Source organism: Aythya ferina, assembly GCF_964211825.1.
Source record: "Aythya ferina genome assembly, chromosome: 12".
Taxonomy (NCBI): Eukaryota; Metazoa; Chordata; class Aves; order Anseriformes; family Anatidae; genus Aythya; species Aythya ferina.
This window is the reverse complement of record NC_140308.1, coordinates 4,316,593-4,342,291: the sequence shown is the minus strand read 5'-3', so window position 1 is coordinate 4,342,291 and position 25,699 is coordinate 4,316,593. Positions and strand designations below refer to the sequence as shown.

The window sequence follows — 25,699 nt, the reverse complement described above, 5'->3', positions numbered from 1 at the left end:
AAGCAGCACAAGATGTGAATATAGATTGCCAGCAGGGGAAAAGTATCAGAATATGTAACTGTGCAGAAAGCTGATCAGAACACTTAGAGGGAATTTAATTTTATTTAAATATGCCATATCTTCACAAAGTTCAATTTTAACAAAGTCATACTTGAGAGACTGTCTTACTTGGAGCTGTGGATTCAGGACCATGCACTGTTGAATTCAGAATAGAAAAAGTACACTTGGAGGAGCTGGGCATTTGGCTGTCCTTTGTCTCAAACTAGCAGGACATTTTCCTTCTGGTGCACTCATAAGAATGTGAAAATGATTTTATTTTCACTTCACATTTTGATGCTTAGGAGCAGTTTCAAAATGGGGTTTCTCATTCTCCAGTGAGAAGTCAATGAAACTGTGTAGGAGTTTGAAACATCCCTGACTAGAGATCCAGAGTCCATGGGGTTGTTTTCTCTGCAAAGATCTGATTCTCTGAGAATCATATTCTGGAGTTTTTATTCTGGTTTACTTAGAGAAGCAGCCTTTCCATGTCTTCAACAGGAGATAGCCTCCCTGAGTAGGAATTAAGATGTGTATTTGCACTGACTACAGCACAGCTTTATCAGTGACGTTTTCTCTTTATGCCCTATTCAGGGTCTGGGTAGTCTCTCCTCAGAAAGTTCCAGCAATATTCATTAATATGTAGTGTTGAAAGTTATTACCAGATGAAGTCAAATCTAATTTGGTCCCACTCCTGGGTTCTGTTACAACCACTTTGAGTTGTTCTGGAGAGAGAAAACCAGTCTAGATCTGGTATATTCTGCTACTTTCTGGTCTTCCCTCATAGGTGGCTACTCAGAGTAATCTCATAACATCATCTCTACCTGCATTCATCACTTATTTATGGATTTTGATATTCAGCTCATAACTGGAAGTTTGCTTTTTATAGTATGTTGATCCTTGGTGTCTGCAGTGCCTTTGGGAGTTAAATGTGTTAATGTGTCCTGGGAAATCCATGTAATGAAGATCATCCCCTACTTCAAGACAACATGCAGGTCTTTGGGACTGGCTGTCCTACTCTGACCTCAACCAGCATTCTGTAACTGTTAAATAGATGTTTTTTAGCAATCATTTCAGCTGTTTGCCTATTTTAAACATAACAGTCTTGTCTTTCTATTTGTCATACTTAAGAAGGATATAAAGATTGCAGCATCCTATCTGAAGTGATTTTATGATAAATTTGAACTTAATCTTCTACTTTTACAGTCTGAATGTATCAGCATGGAAACAGCAGAACTGCTCCATCTGTTTAGGCAGGGTGTCTTGGCTAAGAAGTGCTCAGATGGAGCCTTAGTATTTCAGCATAATTTTGTAGGGTTAAGATAAGCACGTGTTAGAGCATTGCTTAGCATTCAGTACTTAGAGTACAGTACCTTGTTTAATTAGGGGATAAGTAGTTAAATATTTCCTCACTGCCAGCAACTGCCTTTTCTTTTCTGAAAGCCTGTAACCTACATCTGTGAAATCCCATTGTTAATGTTTCTAATTGCAGATTCCCAACATGTTTGGAAATGACTGACAACAATGATCTCTAATGTGCTGACTGGCAGTCTGAGCCTGGAAAGAGACAGCACAGTTCCTAAAACTTTGAAGGGTGGTTGCTACCAACCATATTTTAGAGGAATATTGGAAGTATTTACAGCTGATATATGGAATGCACAGAAAAGGTTTTGGTATTCTAGTGGTTGAAGGATGTGATCCTTTCCCACTGAAGATGTGGTAAGATTGTAGTTAGCCTTACTGATCAGTTAATCAGTGATTAACTTTAAACTACCTCTGTGGCCATAACACAATTGGTGGCTGTTCAAATACCACTTACTGTGTAATTCTGCTTTTTTAGTCTAAAAGTTATGTTTTCTTACTCTTCTACCAGAGACATATTGGCCCTGCAGAGCCTGAAGCTTTCAATCATAGGATGGCCTTGACTACAATATGAGGAGATAGATGGCTCCTCAGCATCATCATCCAACAGTTGCTCTCTGATCAAAGAATCTTGTGCAAGATCTAGTGTCAGAAGAACCAAAGTCTGTGTGTTAGATTGCAAATAGATTTCTACACCCAGCTTTTAGTGTCTATTCCTGCTATATTTTTGTCTAAATATATTGGGTTCCCCCTGTCTTAACAGAGGGGAAAATTCTCAAAAAGCCACTGTCAGTTTTGAGAGGTATGTGGTATATGACTGAACAGAAGAGTTGTCATGGGCCCATGGAGGGAGTAGCATTACAGGGTGTCATCTTCTCTGTAGTAACACGTGTGTGTGTACTTGCACCCTTGGGCAGTCGGTGGAAGAAATGAAGTTCACTTAGCTTCAGCTTGGGGCAGCACTGATGAGGCATACACACAGTCTGTGCTTATGCTCTGCATTGCCCTGTGTTTCTTTAATTCCCCTTTCACACCACCAGAACTTGAGTGCTTTGTGAGATTAAAAAAAAAAAAAAAAAAAGTTATGGAAATGTTTTTATTCATCCAGGATTCCCAAAATGAACTTTTGGCTCATTCTGAATAATTCATAGAATTGATAGGGTTCAGATCTCTAATGGAAAAAATAAATCACTCACAGAACCCTGGTAGGGAACAAACTGACAGAACTGATGAGTGGCAGTAGTTATTGTTCAAAATTATACCTCATCCAGTGCCTTGTCCCTGCTTTGTTTTGTAGGAATAGTAGTTGGAAATTTCATCACATCTGAACGTTTAACCAGACATTAGGGGTTTTATTTATTTATTTAGAGTCTGGGTTTGTGAAAGACAAAGTATAGCTAATCTTTTGTAGAGTCCCATAAAAGATTGTGGGTTGAGAAATGCAGCAAGCTGGGAATTGAATTGTGTCCTCCAAGGCTAAATAAAATGGGTGTTTGTTAGATTATGGAGAGGGAGAAGGACTAATGCTGGATTTAATAACTATACTCCTAGTACACTAGGAGCTGGAAGAAAACCTTTGGAAATGATCTTTCTCTGCAGATAGGCTTTTTTTGTGTGATGGCAAATGCAGCCTTTATTTTTCCACAGCAAAGGGAGTTATTTAGAACTTTTATTTGTTACTGCATCACAGACACTGAATGGGGGGAGCTAGATATCAAGAGGCTGGCACCAAAGCAGATAAGAGGGCAGGCAGATATTCAGAAATTCTAGGCTGGTAGTAACTTCACTGTATGGTGCTCAGCAGTTGTCCATACAGAAGGATGAAATGATTAAATAAAAACTGTCAAACCCTCAGGACACTTTTCAGGCACTAGATGGAAAAGGAGAAAGAAAAGAAGATATAAGAGGGAGGAGTGCACCCTGAGACAGCATGCTGTAGACGACGGAAGCTTAAAGTCGTCTCCAGCAGCAGCTCAGATTGAAGGAAATGAAGTTGCTGCAGTCCTGCTACTCTGTCCAGTCCACTTTGTAACAGTGAGAGGCTAGACAGATAGGTTGCTTGTACTTTTCCTTTTGTCCAAGCATTGTTTTCCCAACATCAGTGCCATGATATGTTTATTATAGTGGGGATGGGAGTGGCAGCCTGTCTGAGAACTTCCCCTGCTGTCTTGCAGACCTGAATTCTGTTTCCTACTAAGTCACTGCCTCGATATTTGTGCAAGTTTCTTTAAGTCTATGCCTCTGTTTCCTCTGTTTCTGTATCAAACAGAAATAATGAAACTAAACTCCTTGGATCTAAATGTTAGCATTTCTTGTTTGTGTCTTACTCTCTGCTTTATCCCTGCAATATAAGGATTGCAAATTTTATTGATATGAGATAAAAAGTGCCTTGAGCTTTAAAACCTACATGCATAGTTTTCTGCCTTAGATGATAAAGGATCAATAGTCTAATAGTCTTATTATGAACCAGGATTCGCTCATGGAAAAAATACACAAGTTAGTGAGGGGTTGAGTTTTGTCATCTGGCAGTTCAATCATTTATTTAGAAAATAAGATCAAAAATCAACTGCTCCGCTATAGTGAGCAATCATTCCTATTAATGTATATTAGCATTTTTTTTTTTTTTCTTTCAGTTCAGAATAGAGTTTCAAATAGGTTGAAAATGACTGCAGAAGTATGAAGATGGAATCACATATGAGATATTGACAAACAGGCTAGAAGAGTTTCATATTATTAGATCTGCATACAGCAGTCGCTGCAAAAAGTAATGCATTGCATAAATAAAATACAATGTTTTGTTTTCATTTTAAGACACAAAATAGAGTAAGTCACATGGGTACATCGATATGTACAACCCACTTATGAGTTATTACACTGTTCAAAACAGTATGTAGAATAAAATTACTTTCAGAAAATCTGTGGAGATACTTTCCCTTTGGACATGAGGATTTCCTTAATGCATATAAACATGGTTTTCTTAAAGAGCAAACAAATGAAAATCCCACTTCTTGCTTTTGTTCTCAGTTTGCTAGAAAACTTAACATAGTAACATTTGCCTATTAGCCGTTAAATGATCAACTTTCTATTACTACTTTTATATTTGTTCTTTATGACATTGCAAACACTGATTGACTTGGACTTCATGCATTAAATACTGAGCTGTAATTAATTTTAGAATTTGATACCTGGACATTGGTGATTTTTTGGTAAGTGGCTTTTTCTCTGCTTTAATCATCAATGAAAGGATGCTAGTAATTTTATTTATTTATTTTTAAGTCTGCAGTGCTACATTGCAGGTTTCACAGAATACATCTTAATTAATGTCAGTGAAAGCAAGAGCTTGTTCTCATCAATGGGTCATTCTGTAGTATCATTTAGCTGCCTTTTTGGCTATATTTTTATAAAAATCCTCTGTGCACCACTTGTTGTTGGGAAACAACAAAGAACTCCTTTTATATAAGAAATCTCCTTAGCCACTGAAATGAGCTATTTTCTATAAAAATTCCATTTTTATCCTTCAGCCTGATCCAGAACCTGCTGAAATAATCAGATTCCAGCAGACTTTAGATCAAACCCTCAGAGCAGGAGTTTTGTTTGACTGTGCCTTATGGATGTGATTTCTGCACCTCTTTCCTTGACTGTTGCTGAGTGACCCTGCAAATCCCATGGCACAGTGCACATGGGTCGTGGTTTTTCATCTATAACCACACTCCCCCTTTACTCAGCTCTGCAGCAGAGCCTCACCTCTTTCGATAGGCTTGTGCTTTCCCTCAGGCCTGGGCTGAATTTATCCTTCTGACTTAACTCTGCAAATTCCCACCACCAAAGAAATGCAGGTTGCGTATGCACTGGCTTTGGAATTTGCTCTGACAAAGATCCATTTATCTGAGAATTATCATGGTGCCAAGAGATGTGGCAGTTGCCATAGCAACAATTACATATTGTGTTGAATACCCAAGTAAATACTGTAAAGAACATGAGCCACTGGTGGTTTTCATTAACTTAACATTCCTTATTTGGCTAAAATGTGTCTTGTAAGTTTATTCAATGTATGTATAAATGCTTAGATCAAACATGTGGGCTAGCTTTCCTTCCCTTTCCCTCAGTGCACAACTTCAGCATGTAAATGAGATGTACTTGGTTATTTAAGGAGAGAAAAATGGTCTTATAGACTAGAAATATGAATAATTGACTGTGAAACAAGAAGCTGTTAGCTTCTGTGAATGTTCAGTGCTTTCCTCTGTGAATAATTTCTCTGATTTTACATGATCTAGGGGTGCATTTGCCCTGGAAAAGGGACTTTTGCTTGCCAATAGCAAACAGATCTAGGACAAGTACAAAATATGGCTAACAGGAATTCAAAGGTGAAATGAGGTGATTCTGGAAACAAATCCAATCCTTGTTAATTTTTCCAAATTATTAATGGACTAATGAAAAATGAGAAGCAAAAATATTCTAAATGAACACTTTCTTATTAAAAGCATCTAAAATCATACATGTATCTCCTTTTAGCACTGAATTGCATTTAGCCTTTCTGTTCTCACTGCAGTAACAGGTATCTTCCACAGGCCCTTTTTACTATTGCTTGCTGTGTATCCGGCATAAATTTATTTATTTTTATTTTATTTTTTGGAAGCTTAAAACCAAATGCAGTTCTGGAAAGGAATCAATTTTATTTTCTTTTAACACACACTTGGGTCTTATCCTTCATCCATAAGACTTAATGGCAAAACACCATAAATCTCAGTGAGAGAGATTATTCAAAGATTGTTTAAGTCTTCTATCTGAATTAAAATTCACCCTGGCACACGGTGCCAAGAAAATACCTATCTACCTCTTACCACTAAAACATTTTTATGAGGGTTTGAATGGTAGATGATTTGCATGAAGACCTTTTGAATTGAATTAGGTTGTTTTTTTTTTTTTTTTTTAGATCAAGGATGCTAACTGTCCAAAATCCACTAAATTTTGTGCAAGAGTGATAAATCTTCATGTACTGACATATACATATTTTTTCAAGTTACTCTTCTGAATCCAGCCTGAAAGTATTCAGATGATATGGAGAAAACGATTCCTATTTTTTTGTGTTAATCTCCAGAGATTATTGATGAAGTTGTGGAGAAATTGTGCCAGAGGTGTGGGGAACATTTTAAAGAAGCATTTAGAAAAAAAATCATTGCAGCTGTTGTGGTTTAACCTGGCAGGCAGCTAAGAACCACAAAGCTGTTCACTCCCTCCACCCAGTGAGATGGGGGAGAGAGTCAGGGAAATAAAAAGGTTAAACTCATGGGTTGAATAGGACAGAACAAGTAATGCACAGTGCAATTGCTTACCACCTGTTGACTGATACCCAGCCAGACCCTTAGCAGCAGCAACATCCCCCAGCCAGCCACCCCATGTAATTGTTCAGCACAACGTCCTGTGCTGTGCAATATCCTCATGGCTAGTTGGGGTCAGCTGTACTGGTGCTGTTCCCTCTCAGCTCCTGCTGCACCCCCAGCCTCTTCGCTGGCTGGACAGAATGGGAAGCCAAAAAGTTCATGATTAGTGTAAGCGCTGCTCAGCAGCTACTAAAAAATTGGGGTATTATCAGCATTATTCTCATCCCAAATTTAAAACACAGCACCATGCTAGCTATTGGGAAGAAAATTAGCTCTATCCCTGCTGCAACCAGGACAGTAGTAAATGAGAATATAAGAGGGAAGGCAACAGGCTAACCATGATTTAGTGAAACATTAAGCAAGATCATAAAGGATAAGTAGATGTCTCTTAGGATGTGTAATTTCATGAATTTATAAAGCAGCTTTCATCCTGTAAGGTCCTTAATGCATAACCATGGCGTACACAGAAAGTGTGTGTGTGCATGTCTGTATACATACATCTGCAAAAAAGAGGTATTTGCATTCAAGTATAGAGATATTTTCTTATATTGTTAATACATATTTCATAATCTTTTCACATCAAGATATCAATAGAGTCATTTTTAAACAGGAGCCCTGGAAAAAGGATGTGGTGATTTCCATATTGTGCTAAAGTTGCCATGATATCCTTAATGTCTTCAAAATTATAATGAATCAGAAATGTTACCAAAAAAAAGAAAAAAAGAGAAAAAAGAAAAAGAAAAAAGTGAGACTTCTGGTACAGAAGAAAATATCTCCATTCTTCCATGTTCTCTCATCATGCAGGAATGATGAAGGCAATGTATGACAACTATCCCAGTTTCACCAGTGATACCTCAGATTTATTAAGGAGCAGAGACAATTCTGAGAGGAAATTAAACTCAGTTGTGTTCAAACTAAACTCAAGGTTCTGTTTTTTGTGTCAGAGACACAAAATATTGCAGATATTTTCCCACTACAAGCTTTTCCATCAGCTTACAGAAACAAGGTGGATTTGAAATAGAGCCATAATAGGAGAAATTATTCACATGAAAGGATGATTTCTGGAATATGAGTTTAGTCATTTCTCTCCATCTGAGACATCAATAATCATCCCTAATGATTGCCCCAATAGTTCCATGCTGGTTTTCACAAACCTGAAGGACCATTTATTATGTTTATTATAGTAGCACCTATCTCAGCACACATCTTAAGCATTTAATGGGGCATCACAGGATAAAAATCTACATTTTTCCTCCTCCAATAATTTATTCTACCACCACAAGGACAGATGGCTGCTTTTGGACCTGAAATTCCTTATTTGTTGATCATTGTAACTGTTGTTTTTAAGAATATTCCTATATATCTTACTTTAAAGCTAGATTTCTCTTGTCTCTAGAATAACTGGGAAAGTTAAAGAAATATTCAGCATAAGAATGACAGAGTTAAAGTTTAATATAATTTGATATCTTTGTATAATAAACAACTCTGTTAATGTGTGCAGTCATCTTGGAGTTATTAATCATGCAGCTGCTCACTTCTTATTTCACCACCAAATCAAGCTGCATAACCTTTGCATTAAGCAGTTGATCTATCTTAGAAAAAATAGTTTTAGTTGTGTGTATATCTCCTCCTCTTACTGAGAGGGTATATAGGGATAGTAATTACACAAGAAGAGAATGGAAGGGAAAGCAGAACAATTTGAAGTGGCCAGTAGTCCTGCTATGGCCAGTAGTTGGTTGCTGCAGATACTTTTGGTGCCACTAAAATTCCTTGGTATATTTTATTGCTATGGAAAGGAAGATTCTTACCCTAACCTAACTGGCAAACAGAGATAGGAAAAGAGAGACTGAATTTTACCTCTAGTTTCCTAACAGATCCTTGCTACGACTGTCATTTGTTGCATAGCAGTAAACAAGAAGCTTGCTGGTGAGTGATGGAAATAGATTTGTTAAAATAATTTTAGTAATTGTTCTGGTAAAATGGTTTGATCTAAGTTTTAGCAACAGAAAGTCATTGTCAGCAACTGTTCAGACTACCACTACAAACAGATACACTCTACTTTACCTGTAAGTCAGCAAATACCGTTGTGGTTGATGGTGTTCAATATTTGTTGAATCACTTAACATATGTTTGAACTGAGCAGAAATCTTGAAATCATTTTGTCTTTTCTTTCTTTTCTATCTCTAGAATTAGCCTGTGGTTTGGGAAAAAAATGAATCATGGGTATAGCATATGCATCTTTTAAAGATATGGAATGTACTGTAATCCTTTTAAAATAAGAGCTGGATCTAGCTCTTATTGTACTGGCCCTCTTGCGAGCTTTTATATATATATATATATATATATATATATATATATTATTGAAAACTGTTGTGCCATATAAAGATGTATTTTCTAATCACCCAAAAGAAAGGTGACTGTAAATTTTATAAATATATGAAAGACTGTATAAAAATTTAATTCTCAAGTATTGGCATAATTATTTTTTGCTATAAAGATTTCAAGTATATAATCCTGTGAAGTGTTGGACTATCCTAGGAGATGCTGAACACCTTATACGTGCATTGACTGTAGTATATCTTAGTACCACCTGACGTAGTCTTGACCTTCCCAAAAAAGAAATGCTCACAAGAAATCTGATTTTGATTGCGCTGTGAATACTTTAAATATAAAGCTGTATCAAAATGCAGAGGGTTTCCTACAAACACAGGAGTGTAGTGATGAAATAGTCTGTCAGCCCCTATGAAATGGGCATTTTAGTGCTCTCATGAAGCATATCAGTTTGGCTCAGATATCTTTGAACTCACTAACAAAGGTTTCAGTAAATTCAAAATTCCTGATTTGCTGGCAAATACTACATGTTGTAGTTTGTTCTATCTGGAGGGGAAGAATATTTTCTCAGCTGTGACTTTTTTTTTCCCCTAAGATGAAATGAAAAGTCAGCCACTCCTGTATGAGATGAAATTCATGACTGCTGGAAGACATTGCTGGTAGACAAAACCACTAGTGGGACCAGGTGTACTCAGCTGAATATGCTCCAGCATAGTAGCATCTGGCAACAAGAATATTCAGACTGGATATTCTATTCTTACTGCCGTTGCTGATATAAGCTATAAACACATGCCTTAGATTATGATTGTTTCACTGGTGTTCTGTGTTTGATGTGGCATGTGTGAATTCTAACAGTACTTTGCAGCAGAATTGACTGATAGAATTAAAAATACTTAGACTGAGTTCCTGATTTAGGAAATGCATATTTATTATTTGTTTTGGTACTGGCTCAGTCAACAGAGATTTTATCAATTATAGACTGTCTCATTTATTGCCATCAATTATATCCTACACTGAACCTCCATACTGAGAGGTTTATTGGAACTGTTCACATGTATTTAATTTCTAGCTAAGTCCATAGAAACATTATTACTATAATAGTGGATCATTGAAATCAGACAAGTGTGACATGCTTCATGTTGACCCTCAAAAATTGGGAACTGAGTAAGAGGAGGAGATGTTAAAACTTCAGGTTAAAGTCAGATCTGGCGAAGATTTGACTCGTGTAACACTAAAACTCACAGCTGACAAAATTCCATGTATATGCGAGGTGAGGCTTGAAGCTTTAAGTTACAGGGTTGATTTTAGGCATGACTATTCACAAAACCGTGTAATTAATCAGGAAATCATAGAAAGCCGTACACCAAATGCAAACTCCATTAAGTCAATAGGAGTCATTCCACTGACTTTAATGAGCTTTGAATTTACTCATAAATCTGCCATGAGAAGTGTCCAAATCAAAATTTATTTGAGGGTGACCTTGATGTTAATTGTTAATGCATCCATGTTGTTCCATTGCCAGGAAAACTGAGTGTATTAGTGGGACTGTCATTCAGTATAGTCATTTCTATTGGATGCTATTAGAATCATGTTGATATATACATATAATATTAATTGCATGCAATGTTAGTGGACAGCCACAGTATGCCAGTCATCTTGCTGGTCTATAAGATAGGAAAATGAATTTCTTCAGACATTTTAAATGACACTTGTGCCTTCAGCTGAATCCTTATGATATTAATGTTTTGTTGTGTGTTTGTTTGTTTTTTTGATCAAGCAGTTCTTTAAAGGATTTCACACTTCTTGTTTTTTTTTTTTTTTTTTTTTTTTTAATTGAAAATGTGTTTCAGAACAATTGTGAATTAGATAAGTGACTTTATTGACCTTCAGTCTTTAAGACTATAAAATGAGAAAATAAGGTGAGAGAAATTAATCTTGGTTCTAGACAACAGGAAGATAAAACTCCAGTTTTCAGTGTTAGAGTATGTGTTTAGGAGAATCAAGGGAGAGAGCAAAGACAGATTGGATTTGCATTATTTCTCCTTGGTTTTTCTGTGGCAGTATAGAAAGACTGACAAAGACTGTGACTTGTAAGACATTGTTTATGAATGTTGTAGAAGATATGCCCAAAGAACCAGACAAAATAGAGGTTGGACAAAGAGAAAAAGTGTTATAGTATTGACAGTTTCCATTGTTAAATAATACTGCCTCCAACTTCTGTGTATAAAATGCTCTTTCATTATTGAAAGGTAAGGTGTTTAGATAAAAGGTAATAAGGACTTTTCACTGTTTGCAGGCAGAGACCTCACAATTTTGAAGTTAAGGCCGTCTCACTGTGTTATTGATTTAACAAGTAGATGGTTTAGAATGGAGTTGAGTTTGAGCTCAGTTTCAGGGGGACAGGCAGCAGCATCTTGAGGGACTTGTGTGGCCTGCAGACTGCTCTGCAGAGCTCACTGACTTTGCTTTTCTCTGGAAAGGTAATAAGCAATTCAGAATATACACGTAGGATGTACGATCTTTACCTGCCTTTACCTTATGCTTATCTCCAACAATTTTTTCTGTGCTTTTAATACCTCTGTTATTATCATTTTACATGTCCATAAAGAGTTACTTATAGTCCCTTTCTGATAATGGTGCACTTTTACGCAAATGAAATGTATTTTCTGAAAATATGCCACTGGACTTGTGGTATGGAAGTCCTTTTAGCAGATATCTCTCTCTCTATAGATATATATATAGATATGCTACACAGCTTTTGTGCCAACTAATGAGCATAAATTATAAATTTTTAAATGCTTCTTCCATTTATTGTTAAGCTTAATGCCATTTTAAATTATACCTGAAAATAACAGTAGGTTTTCAAAGCCTTTCTTTAACCTTTAACGTGCCTTAACTTTTATCATGAAACAACAATTAGCTTAAGTCATTCACTGTAGTAGTTCTTTTATTTTGTTTTAAAGCATATTAAGCATGTTTTTATGCCAGAAAGTTTCTTTTTAATTCTCATTATTTCATATCTGACACTGTGTTAACAGGAACATGACTTAACAGTGGATATTGATTTGCACATAGTTTTTTCGTTTCACTTTCCTATTCAAAAGGAATCAGTGCTGACAAGTTAATGAACTCCAGCTACAAATACATAGATAAGCCAAGGAATGGGTTTAGTACCTGCCTTGTTCTAATTATGAAAGGTTTTCCTTAGTGACTGTTTCACGCTAACTACAGAGAACTTGGAATAGTCTGTTCTGACAGTAACCATCAACAAAGCACAGACTATCTGGAGAAGTGACATAATAGACAGTTGTTTATGGAAACCTCTTAACAAGTCTAAGTTCATTTATCCCAGTATATTTAAGTCTGTAATGTTTATATGTGGAACACAACGTAGACTGAGCCAAAGGGAACTAAATTCTAAATGTATTTAGTGAGAGTTCATAAAACTATGCTGTATTATAGCTTCTATTTTTAAATTAATTTATTATACAAATGAATCCATTTGGACAATAGAAAAGGAGCTCAGAACTGTAGAACTACTCAGCAGAATTTTCTCTAAATATGCTTGTAAATCTTTTGACTTCATTGTCAATGAATAAATCCTCTAGCTAAGATGTTTTCCCTTGCGTATTGGGTTCTTTTAAAAATTTATATTATTCCAATTTCTATTTTATTGTTGTTTAACACATATAGATTGGTGCTCTCAGACTGGAAGAACTGTAAAACAGGGTAAAATTGTGCTCTCCAGTAACCAATGCCCATCTGTTATGTGTGCAGACTTTGCTGTGGTTGTAGAGGATGAAGAAACCATGGTACTTTGCTGTGGTGTAGATTTACTAGAAGGTAATTCCCCACTGCCTTGGAATTTACTGTTAGGAACTATCTCCATTACCAGCAGTAGTGCAAAGAGTTGTTAATCTAATCAGGGAATTTGGCCACCTAAATCACTAGCAGACTTTTAGAATTAAAGACTTGCTTTCTAAATGTTGGCATGGGTTACAAGACTGAAGAAGTAGAAAGATGGGGAGGCCATTTGACAGAGAAGCTAGATATATTAGCTAGCTTGTGAAGTAAATTTCTTTGGTGACCTTAAAAGGCAGGGAACAGTGCGTTTCATATCTTCCATCATAATTTCTCTTTTCAGAACAGGGTGGAGATGGTCATGGCATTCTGCCCTGAATTCCATATGCACGCCTTGCCAGGGGTTGCTCTGGCAATAGAAATAAACTCTCATCTCCGGGGAATACACTAATGATATTTGGCCAACCAGACAAGAGGCATAAACAAAAGTTTAAAACTGTATTTTCCAAGCTATGTCTGCACAGTATTAGGAGCCGGCTCTGCTTCCCTGTTGTGCTGAAGATGCTGACAGGCAAAGTCAAGGTGCTGTGACTTCTTGACTTCAGAGGGAGCTCTGATTTTTCAGGAGGAGAGCTAGACATGGAGCAGAAGAGAATACCTTTTTCTCCTTTCTGCCCCAAAATAAACAGAACTGAAAACAAAAACTAAGTAACAGCAGTAGCAATAGTATTAGTTATTGAGTAAAACAGGATGAGAGGCTAACAGGTATTTTTAAAATGTACATCCCAATTATTATCCCAGTCTAGCAGCTGGATATACATGGGACAAATCTCAAGCAGGATTAAATTCTTTGTCTTTTTAGTACTGTTCATATTTTCCTAACTTGAGAAAAAGGTGAAATAACAGAAAGATTGATCTTTATTTCAAGATTAAAGCCTCCAAATCTTTTGAGTTGAACTTTACTCACCTCTTTTGAAGAGGTTTGAAAAGCTGTTATGTAATCATATCTTTCATTTTAGCTACAGTTGGAAACAATACCATCAACATATCATAAAAGTACTGTTTTTATTGTGATTCTATTTGTATTGCAAGAGTAAATGTCTCTCAGGACTTCCAGCATAAATTTGCAAGCTCTAAAACTTCATAATTATCTAAACTAAGCCTCAGACAAGCCTATAAAACATTGCAGGTGTTTTATGCAAACGCAAACTTGTGTTTTTGAAGCATAGCCACAACTGACATGTGCAACAAGGTCACTTAAAGTTTTTGCTGTTTTAAAGGTAATGCTAGTTTCAGTGTATTCCTTGTATTAGTACAGAACAAATGCCTAGATGCATTGGATTTCTAGAGCTGTAAAGTTTAAATGTATTTGCAGTGCAAGTACAGATTTAGTAGAACACAACTAATCTATATTCCTTCATTATTAAATACAAAAATTGAAGTGCATTTGATTCAGAGGAAAAGGAAAGAAGAAAAAGAAAACAAGCTGTCTTGGAGTAATCTTGTTCTAATCCTTGTATCTGTGAAGAAAACAATCTGAAACTGCAGACTTCAACTGAAGTCTCACATAGTCCCAGTGACTGAAGGGGACGTGGATCTCTGAGACCTTGGTGAGATGTCACTGAGATGATGATTTTGCGTCAGTACCCTGACGTTCACGTCAGCAGCTTTAATCGAGCTCTTCTCTGCATTTATTTGCTGTAAAGAGTCCTACAGCATTGATAAATTGTGTTTTCATGTTTTCTTTCAGGCATGATGCTTTAGAAGTGCACATCAAAGTTTTGTGGGCCACCTTAGTGGCTCATCATACTGTTCAAGGAGCACAGTGTTGCCAGAATTAGAAAGGAGTAACAAGAAGGAATCCCATTTGGACAAATTTTATAGGAGAGAAACTGAGAAAAGAGTTAGGGGTTAGTGAAGAGGATGGCTGGGAGATAATAATAAGATAAATGTGGTGGACAGATGTCATAGAGGACACTGACTTTTTTATTATAAGTAGATAGTAGGCGGGAAATCAGAACTCAAAACCAACAGCAGCAGCTGCAACAACAACAAACAAATGGAAAATAATAATAATAACAAAAAAGCTGTATCTATTCTTACAGGTTTCCTCAAATTGTTCACACCCCTTTCTCAATATCAGTTTCTCTTTGGAGCCTGTAGCACGAGTCTCATAAAACTTCGCTAAGATTATAATGCAATACCTTGGCACCAATCTCTCTTGTTTATGTGGCCATTAGTTCAAAGCCACAGACAAGCAATTTATTGGGTATGAAAAATGTCACCTATGGCACCCTCATTTGCATCTGAAAATTGATTTTTGTCACACTGGGATTTTAGGACAACCTTTTTTGGCAGCCAACGTTGCCACAAAGCATAATAAAAATAATTATGTGACCACAAAAGCAGGTAAGGTGCACTGTAAATTTTAAGTCTCTACAGGGTTGTAGTTGGCAAGGCATTGCTGATGAGATTGTGAGAGAGTTACCTGTGGTAATCTTTCTTGATGATTTAATATTGACACCTAAACTTAAAACATAACTTCTGATTGCTAGCAAAGTGTGTAACAACATAATGGTACTTGATTATGTTTAGTCAAACACTCCAGGATGATAGCAGAATATTAGAAATGCCAGCCGAACAATTGATGAACTATTAATTAAGATTTCTAAAGTGATAATTACTGAGACACAAACAAGGAATGTTTGTGAAGAAAGTACTATAAAACACCTTTTGATGATCAGTTAAAACATATAATCTACTTAGCATTTTTGTAAGTGCTAAGTTAATTCATTTTTCATTTTCTGATGTATTTGGCTCTTAGAGTCTGCCAAGTTTTTGTCTCTTCACTGGTGAGACAGTTAATTTACATAGGAAGACGTCATTGTCCGTTGTGATACTGAAAAATCCTATTAATTATCAGTGTTAAGTTTCTCAAATGCTTTCATTAGTTATTTTGGCAAAACAATTCCCCAGGGTAAGATATATTTATATAACAAATTCCACTAAAGCCGAACCAACCATAAATGGATTATGCAAACTTGTTTCCTTTCTTGTAGATAAATTGTTTTACAGCAGTGTTCATTATAAGAAAGTTCTTTGCCCACTGTAGTACTTTATCAGCTCAGAATAATCTACAGCTTCAGTTTCAATGGTAAAAAGACACCATTCTTTAATATGAATGCAGCTTTTAATCTTAGCTCAGGATGTTGGTTCTTTTCTTTCTTTCTTTTTCTGCCTTATTTAAAAGACAGGCAAAGGATGGCAGTTTATAAGCTCATACTCCTTACACCAAGTTTCTGTATGCAGCTATGAAGGGAGCAATATACTATTGAAAATGAATGAGCATGATCTGACTGAAATGCATGTTAGAGAAAGGCAGGAGAAAAAAGTGAAAACTGACTCTTATTTAAAGGATGTGTAAGTTTTTACACAATTGGATGCATGTGGTGGAGAAATTTGGGTTTATAGAAGAGGTTGTTTTTGCTAAAATCAAAATTTATACCTTTGTTTTCTAATCAAATTCATATTCAGTATTTTAATACTTCATTAATAACACTGGCATTCAGCTGAATATGGAGAGAAATGCTGACAGAGTGACAACACTTCTGGCTGTTTTTGTGGAATGCCTTTACTTGGATTTATGAGATAGGCTGTTAAACAGTAAGCAGCGGCTGTGCATACATATTTCACATTCACCCAGTGCTGTTTCTGCTAGCAGAAGGATTTGAACTTAATCATGGGTTAGTCACAGTCCTCCCAAAACTAAGCCTGTTTTAAATCATGGGTGGCACAAATATTTTGCACTGATGTCAGGCTTCAGCTGTTAGGCACACTTGCTTCCTTTGGCGCTCACTGGCATTGGCCTCCTGCAGAGCTGCTGGCTTGATGGAGAGTACCAGGAATTTTGTCTGTCTTTGCCTAATTGGCGGTGAGATGAGACCTTGGCTATCACATTATAAAGTCTGGAGAAAACTCAGATATATTTTCTTCTTTGCAAATGGGTTGATTGCCCCTCAGTCCTTACAGCTTGGGTTTAAATATTTACTGAAATAATGATGATTACTGTCGTTTTCTAAGTTTCTCTCCATCGTTTTAATTGTCTTTTCTCCTTCAGGGTTTATTATGTTTGGTCTTTGCAACTTTGGCCATATTTTGAATGTAGACTTTATGGTTTGCAGCAGTAGCCTGAGGTAGTTTGAGAGTGTGCTCAGTAACATAGTTTCACCATATTTGGTTCTCTCCAATGGCAAGAAGCAGCCTCTGCTAGCAAAACTCTATATTTAGTTTTGAATGAATGATTTTGCTTTTATAAATCACTTGTTTCAGTAGAGAATAGGAATCATTGCTACTGGAGCAGAAACGCTTAGGCAAATACAAAACCAAAAAGGTGTGAATTTCAATGTTTCTCATACTGATCACATTAGCAGAAAATAATAATAATAATAATAATAATAAAATCTATTAAGTTTGTATACCATCTACAATGAAATACCAGGAAATACTTTTTCAGCATTATTGAATGAGGCATGGTTGTTATGAACAATATGAGCAGGACTTCTTGTTTCTTTTTCTTTGCTCAAAGTTCAGAAAAAGGCAAATAACTATCTATACAAGAGTGAAAATAGTAATCCCTGGAAAGTACTGATCAATAGGAGATAAATTAATAATTTCTATATAGATAACTAGTAAAGGAATTACTGCATAGGTTCTATCTGATATTATAGCAAGACTCTTCCAAAGTTTCAACCTGTTCTTTATTTTCTTCATGTTTCTGTGAATGATGTCTTAGCCAAGTAAGATCCCTAGGCCACTCTCTCCACTGATTCTTGCTCTTCCTTTATTTTTAATGCTTATGTTTTTTGCTTTTGTATAGTATGTCACTAGTTTTCCAAGTGGCACAGACATTATTTGCCCTGTCAAGTCTTTCAGATCACCAAGATAACCTTTTTGTTTTCATCTTGTGCTGTAAATGTAATAAATCAAATCCTTGCCAAAAGCAAGTTTTGAATTTTATATCATGAAATTTGCATTTCATGCTCTGTTGCTTATTCACAGAAGCCCTCCAATCTGAAAAGAAAAATAATACCACATGGCTTGTGTATCTAATACAGACAAATGTTTCCAAGCAACTGCCTGAGCAATCTGAAGATCAAAAATTACTCATCTGAGAAACTTGCATATCATGGTAGATAATGTATTTATTCACAGATTTCAAGGTCTGTTAGTGGACAGTTTGTAAACTGAGACAGGGCCAAAAATGTATCCAATTATCAATGCTGTAATTTATTAACCTCTATTAGATAAATTCAGCGAAATAGAACTATTTTAAGTTAAGAGACTCTGATATTGTGTTTCACTCCACTTTGAAATGTTCAGGAAATAGCAATCACAACCTTAAGCACTAAGCTGATAGCTTGATTTTGCTGTAGTGCTACATTCATATACCAAAGGGAATGGTGCAAAGAAAGTTGAATAACAGCGTAGAATTAGTATTTTTTTTTTACATTCTTTGGAAACTCTGCACTTTATAAATGCAACATGCTGTGCATAATCTGATGTACACAATGGGTTTTCAGTCACTTTTTAAAGTAGGACATTTGTACTTGGCATGTGTGACAAGAACTGAAGAATTTATTTTATGAATTCACAGTGCTATTTAAATACAGCCCATTCAAGGTTCTTCTGGGGCTAGCTGCATGATGGATAATTATGAGGAGTAGAGAGATTTTGCTGATTTAGCTCAAGCTGTGAGTACTCAGGTTTTTAATTCTGGAATTCTTCTGTTTAGATTCCAGTATGTCAGCAAAGGCGGCAGACATCACAGGTCTCACTGAATGACTTCACTGCTTTTGGAATAAGATGTTGTGTTAGATAAAAGTAGAACTTACTTGATAAGACTGAACAAATATGAAATATGAACAAAATGTTTGCAAGCAAAGTAGATATTAGATGTATAATATTCTGCTTTAGCCAGTGCTCAGGCTTATGAATGCATCCCTTCTCAGAAAGACACTGGATTAGAAATTGCGATCTGAATGGAGTTTTTAGATCTGTGGGGTGTAAGTGCTGAAATAATGTGATCCACTGGAAAGTCTCTGGAGGCAACTGTTAAAACGGAAAATGCTGATTCTATATATCTTCTCTGTTCCCTGTCATTACTTTGAACAATGGACTGTCTGTCTGTATTCAGTCACTACTCTGTAGTTGATAAAGGGCTATGGAGTGTTCTCACCCTACTCTAAAACTTGTGAGAGTATTATTTATTTTTAACATTCTTGGATGCTGTGTCCCACTGACCAGAAACCCACAGCAGGTAACCAACAGTCAACCCTACAAAAACAAGTTAGTAGAAGTAGCAGTGACGTTGCAGAACAGGTGGCATGCGGGAAGGTTGGATCTGTCTCCTCTTGGCCAGGAAACTTGAATAAGACCTGTTTACTTGGTGTTTTGTGTAGGTGGTGACTGTTCTTATCCCATGGAGATATGTAGTTAAAAGTCAACAGGTATGAAGGAGGGAATATTTGTATGCTACTATGGCTGCAGGTTGCTAGGGCAAAATGCTCAGATCCAAACATATGAATTTGAATGATATATGGTATTGCACTATCAGTGTCACATCTCATGTATTGTAAAGCTGCACTTGACTTTAGTTTCAGCTGTTATAATCCGGGGGGGGGGGGGGGGGGGGCGGGGAGAAGCAACTGCAAACTTCAGTAACCTGTAACTGTTGCCATTTGATTTTTTTTTTTAATTATTATTATTACTTTTTTTTTCTTTTTCTCATGAAGTATGGGCATTGTCCTGTGAATTTAATCACACCATTATAGTGGGAACAAAGAACACAGGAGTTTAGGGAGTAAGAATAAGTGTCTAAAAGACACTACTCCACAGTCTCTTACTTGTATCACAGAACAGAATTAAGCTTCTGATATCGGACACTTACTGTCTGTTAATTCGTTTGTATTGAAGAATAAAAATACAACCCAAATTGTGAAGTGGATTAATACACTACCATTTTGGCTCTTTGCACTCAGTTAATGCTTGTTAATTAATTTGGTCTGAGTAGCTGGACCAAGCTGTGAAGTGGATTAATGTACTAACATTTCGACCAAATTTCAAATCTAGTTTGGTGAATGAGAATTTTTGCCTTAGCTTGGATCTAAGTGGGCATTTTGTCTTCATCACAGACTACCACTCCATTTGTCAGTCTGGCAGCTCCTGTATTGGAAAGCACAAGAATGCCAGCTTTGTAGAGCACCATGCATGCATAGTAAAGTCAAATAGAATATATCCAGGCTTTTTTTTTTTTTTTGAGTTTTGTTGTGCAGATCTATGATCTCAAAATAATTCATTCCTGCACTGCAATCTCATATAATATATTATTTTTGCTAGTAGTCAATATAAACCTGATCTAATGGAGAGGAGGAAGAAATTGCTGTGGGCATTGCAGCATTACATTACATGAAGGAATGTACCAATACTAACGGAAAGAAAAGTGTTGAAACTCCCTTCCAGATAAATAGTCCTTGATTACTTCAAGAAGAAACAGACCTCTCAGATTCTGAATAAAACGTGTCTTATTTTTCAGCATAAGGTAACTGGCAGATTTTTGCAATACACATGACCACATCTTCTATATGTAATCTGCTGTGCAAAGAAAGTGATTGATCTGGGTGTGTCCAACCGCCTGCAGTTGCAGAGTTTAAGCTGCTAAAATGTACAAAGTATGGTTGTAGCACATATAATTTGTGAAAAATTTTCTGAGTTTTGTGAAATTGCAGACCAAGGGCCAAAAAGTTCATTTTCCCCTCCGAGAATTTTATGGGATGGAAAAATGGCAGGAGAAAATTGGGTTCAGTGTGTATTATGGTGGGATTTCTCCAGCTCCTGCATGATATATAGTACATATAAATCTATTCTTTGCTGCAGTACTTCATGCATGTCTTGTCAGCTTCTAATGAGAAAGACAGGGGTTAAAATAAAAGGCATCATGAGGGGCCGCTGCATTCTTTCCTTGAATGAGTTGAAGAACCTGTGCAAAAAGTGTTCCCAAACCTACAAGGATTTCAGAACTTTTGATACTGGATATGCTTTCTGTGAGGGACTGGAACTGGTTATTTGATAAAGAAATAGGAAATAGGTGAAATAGGAAAGCTTTGGAGGTGTAATGACCAGAAGGATATTGCTGAAGAAAAATGCCTAAAAGTATACATGTACATAAAATAAAAAAGGCATTCCGTTAAACAAAAATACAAATTTTAGATAACTTCATTTGGGTAAAGTTGTATGATCAAGTTTCAAGAGAAACAATTTCAAAATGAATGTTAAAGGATGAGCATTTTCCAAAAGAAAACAAGACTCATAGAATGACACTGATACCTGGAGCAAGAGAAAGTGAGGGGTGTTATCTGGGATTGTGGGAGGTGTTCAGGAAATATAGAAGGATCATGCAGAGTTTAAAGAATAACAAAGTAAATAATCAATGTTTTGAATCAGATTATGGGTTGTTTTGTTGGTGGAGTGGGGATAATGAAGAAACTGAACAACAGCAAAGAATACGTGGTGATAGAGCTTGAAAATTTTGTTTGTTGAGGTAGCAAGACTGAAAAGACTGTAATCACAGCTTGGAGCCTTGGAGGGGATAGGAAGAAGTGTGTTTTATGCACCCATTCAGATATGGGACCAGGACTGCAGCCACTAGATCTATTAAACAGCATACATGATTTTAGCACACAGTATTATTGCTTTAGTGTATGATGAAATTGCTTTTGTGCAGCACTGTTATAATGCAGTGAATTTCATAGCATTTGAGCAATCCAGAACATGGGTATAAAATGTGTTAGTTTTCTTCCACATACTTATATCTCACTGCCCTGAAGCAACAGATAGAAAGCTGTTTTTCCAAGGTGGGACAACAACTGCTATGAATAGGACTAATTTTTTTGTGAGAACTAAAATTTCTTTATTAGGAATTGTCCCTATATCCCAGTACTGAAACATGAAACAGCTTGCTCATGGCTGCTCGTCCTGTTCCAAATTTGTATTTGTATCAATTGTCTGCTACTGATGTACAGATTTTGTGGTCTTTTATAGGCTAGTGCCCCAAGACAGTTCATCTTTGATTCATTTATCATGCCTTAGAATCAAGATGTGTTTTCTATATGTTTTTTCTCCTTCTCACTCTGGAGATTAGGGTGTTTTCATCATGCCTGAAGCTTGATGGAGTTAAAGGGAAGCTCTTATATTATGAGTCTTCCAATATGAGTGAAGAAAGGAGTCTGTTCAGTGGGTAGGAATATGAAAAGTAGGAAGTTAAGGCTTTGTGTCCATGCTGTGCAATAAATTTTCCATGTGGTTTTGGTTAATTCTCAAAAGGATCAGTTTTCTGAAAGGTTTAAATTGCTTCAGAACTCCAGCATGTGTCTAGTACTATTTTCAATAGCAGTTTGGTATCTTACTTCAACAGGCGATACTTTCATTAAAAGCAAAACAAAATGCAGAGAAAACAAACAAAAACCTACCACCTGTTTTCAAAGGTAAAGTTTTGTAATAGGACACTTTCTTCAGGCCGGATGCCTTGGCAAAGGCATCAGCAAGTGTTTTCTGTATTTCAGTTACATTTACTTAAGGTGCTGAAGGTTTTGGGACATGTTTCACAATTTTTTATTTTTTGGCATGCTATAAAATCACTCTTCTTTGTTTGCTTTGCAACTGGTGTAAGCACAGTAGAGGTGGGGAGAAGGGTATTTTTAATGGTGATAAGTGATGTGTTGTTAATGTACCTTGGTGAAGACAGAGGCATAAGGTCAGCCGTTGTCTTTTTCTGTAAGCCCATATTTGCAATGTTTTTGACAGATGCAGTCAGTCAGAGCTTGTTTGGTTGCTTGTGTATAAGGGGTATCTCATTATATTTAATGAGCAGTGTGGAACTGGTATGAGATTTTCTGAAAGAGGGGGTGATTCACATATGGTTCAAAATGCAAATAACACCCACTAAATGACGACAAGAAAAGTCTGGAATGTTAATTTGAAATAAATAAATAAATGCTTGATTGCCAGTTCTGTATTTTTCTCAGAACAGGTAACTCCTATGGTTAATGTGTACAGAAAGGAAAGTTAACGGCAGTCAGTCCATTATGATCCTAGAAAACCTTTCCCCTGACATAGAATAAGGCAGGTGTGAAGATAAATGAAACTTATACTTGAATAGAGACGGGGCTTTTCCACCACAAAAGATGCTGCAGAGGTTCAATAGAATGTATCATTTCATAAAACAAAAGTTCAGATTTGTCTCCATGATAGTTTACATTATTTGTCACATACACATTACAAAAATACATCAGAACAAATTAGCATTAAAATAGCTGTGATTTACACATTACCAAATGTTTAAAAAAATAAATAAATAATAATTTTATTATTATTGACTCCTCTGAAGATAAAGTAACTTCCATCCTATAAAAATACATATAACACAGCTAAATGAATCTACAGTAGCAAAGCTGTAGTCTGAGACTATGAAGCACCTATGAAGTTAAGGGTATATTGGCTAGACTAAGGATCTGCTGTTAGGTAGCAATCAGAGCGGTAGAAATACCTCCCCCCCCCACTTAAATCAAGTTACCGTAGCAATTTCCATTACTCAGATGTCATATCTGGCCATGCTGGAAGTTCTGAGGTAACTGAATCTCCTTAGCATGCTAGATTTTGGCCGTATTTGTTCTTTTAAATTATAAAGTGTGATTTTTTTTAGCATGACATTTATGAGTATTGAGGACAGACTACTTTTGAGCAGATGTTTCTGTATATGTTATTGACCTTAACAATTCTCAGTTTTATTTGATTTAATGATTTACTGGTGGTAAGCAGTTGTTCTTTGAATTGCAAGTAAAGTTCAGCATATTTCTTAGTTTTTTGTATTGTTAAAAATATGAGAAAATATTTTTGATGTATTTATTTGAGAAATCATTAACTATTAATTCTGCTGTTAATACTGTTGATAATAACAATAATCTGATAGAATTCACTTATAATGAACTTATGAGACATTAAGTAAGAATTGCAGCACAAGTCTGAAATGCCAGCTGAGAATTGTATAAAAATATTTTTTAAGTTGATCTGCGTGCAATTTTATTTTCTGTCATCTTAAGCAGTCTTATTAGTAGAAAGACTGATACACCACTGAATACCACATCCCAATTGCCATTTCAGATTAATTTCGTTTGCAGTGAGCACCCATTTACTTTTGTTTATTTTTGGAGTAGTACTTGGGATTGATCCCATTTAATACCATCAAGCTTAGCATATAAAACCAACAAAATGGCAAGAAACTCGGCCACTTTTCTGGTCACCATCGTGGGTTACAAATTGCTACTCCAGTGATGTTTCCAACACTTTTTGTGACGAATCGATAAGTATTCAGCCACCTTATTCCCATGACAAGTTCTAATGAAATTTTCTTTGCTAAGACTAATGGTGCCTGCTACTGGATAGTGACTAGGCCATTCATTCAAATATTCAAGAAGTGCAATGACCCCAAGAACCCCTTGCGAGAAGAAAGGGAGAGAAAAAAAAAACAAAAAAAAAAAACACCAAACAATCAATAAACAAACAACAGACTGGAGAGTTCTCAAGGGAACTGAAGAAATTCATACTTGTGTAGCATCACAGGTTGGGCAGACTGACACCTTTCACTAAGCTAAATGTTAGCAAAATGAGGTGGCTTTGTTGCTTCCTTAACTTGAATAGGGAATTGAGATTTGTTACCAGTGAATCAGTGAACAGTGTTGCCTTGTTGAGTTATGAACTATTGCTGTTAAAAGTACTGATTCCGTGTCTAGAAAGGGAATTTAATAAAATGAAAAATAGGTCTAAAAACTAGTTATGAAATTTTGAATTGGACAATGAAATGATAGTTAGATGATAATCAGGAAAATAGCAGCATAGGCCTGACAGGGCAATTAAACAGTGAAAATAAAGAACCTGGGAGGATTTTTCTCCTACCACTTTTTTTTTTTTTTTTAATTGCAATCAGAGAAACGGAATTTATATTTCTGCTGCACTCTTCTTAGAAAGGCCTATACTTATTATGACATATATATTTTCTTTAAACCTTTTCTTATGGATGGATGTTTTTGGAAGCACACCTTTCTTAGGCTTCTGTTTGTCGCACAAAGCAGCAGGAGTAGGAGAAGCAGTCGGCCATCACAGCCATTGTCTCTTCAGGTGCTGGTTGAACCCCATGTTTGTGGGCTCTCCAGACTGATGACTCCAGACTCCAGGCACAGAAGCACTTGTCTGGAGCCATTGATGCTAGAAAGATGTGGTAGACGCTGTAGTCTCTGATGAGCTAGGTCCAGCAAAGATCACAGAAAACTGTGTGGGCTTCACTTCAGTCAAAGGCCAAAAGGAGGCTCCTGTAATTCTAGCTTGATATGAAGCAAAACTTCCAACTCCTTTTGGAGTGATTTCATATGCCTTGTGATTTGCTTCTTTAAGAAATTGTAAGTGAATTCAGTAAAAATGCTTATGTATGCAAAATATCCTCCTTTGGATGGGAATCTTTTCAGTGTTTTGACTGTTGAATCAGGTGTTAAATGCACATGCACTTTCAAATTTCTTGGTTTCTGTCGTATATACTGGTTGAGGATAAAGCCATCAGTTGCCATCTGCTTGGCATTAAGCAAAATCTTCTGTTTCCCTCTTCAGAAATGGGGAAAACATTATGAACTAGTATAGGAATAAACGTGATACAAGGATCTAAATACGTGTCATACTCATTTCCA

General features: G+C 36.2%; 1 protein-coding gene across 2 annotated transcripts in view; it reads left to right on the top strand.

Annotated features, from left to right (window-relative positions):
- CDH13 (cadherin 13) overlaps positions 1-25,699 on the top strand; it is a 487,393-nt gene that overhangs the window by 167,401 nt on the left and 294,293 nt on the right. The gene's annotated exons all lie outside the window — the stretch shown is intronic.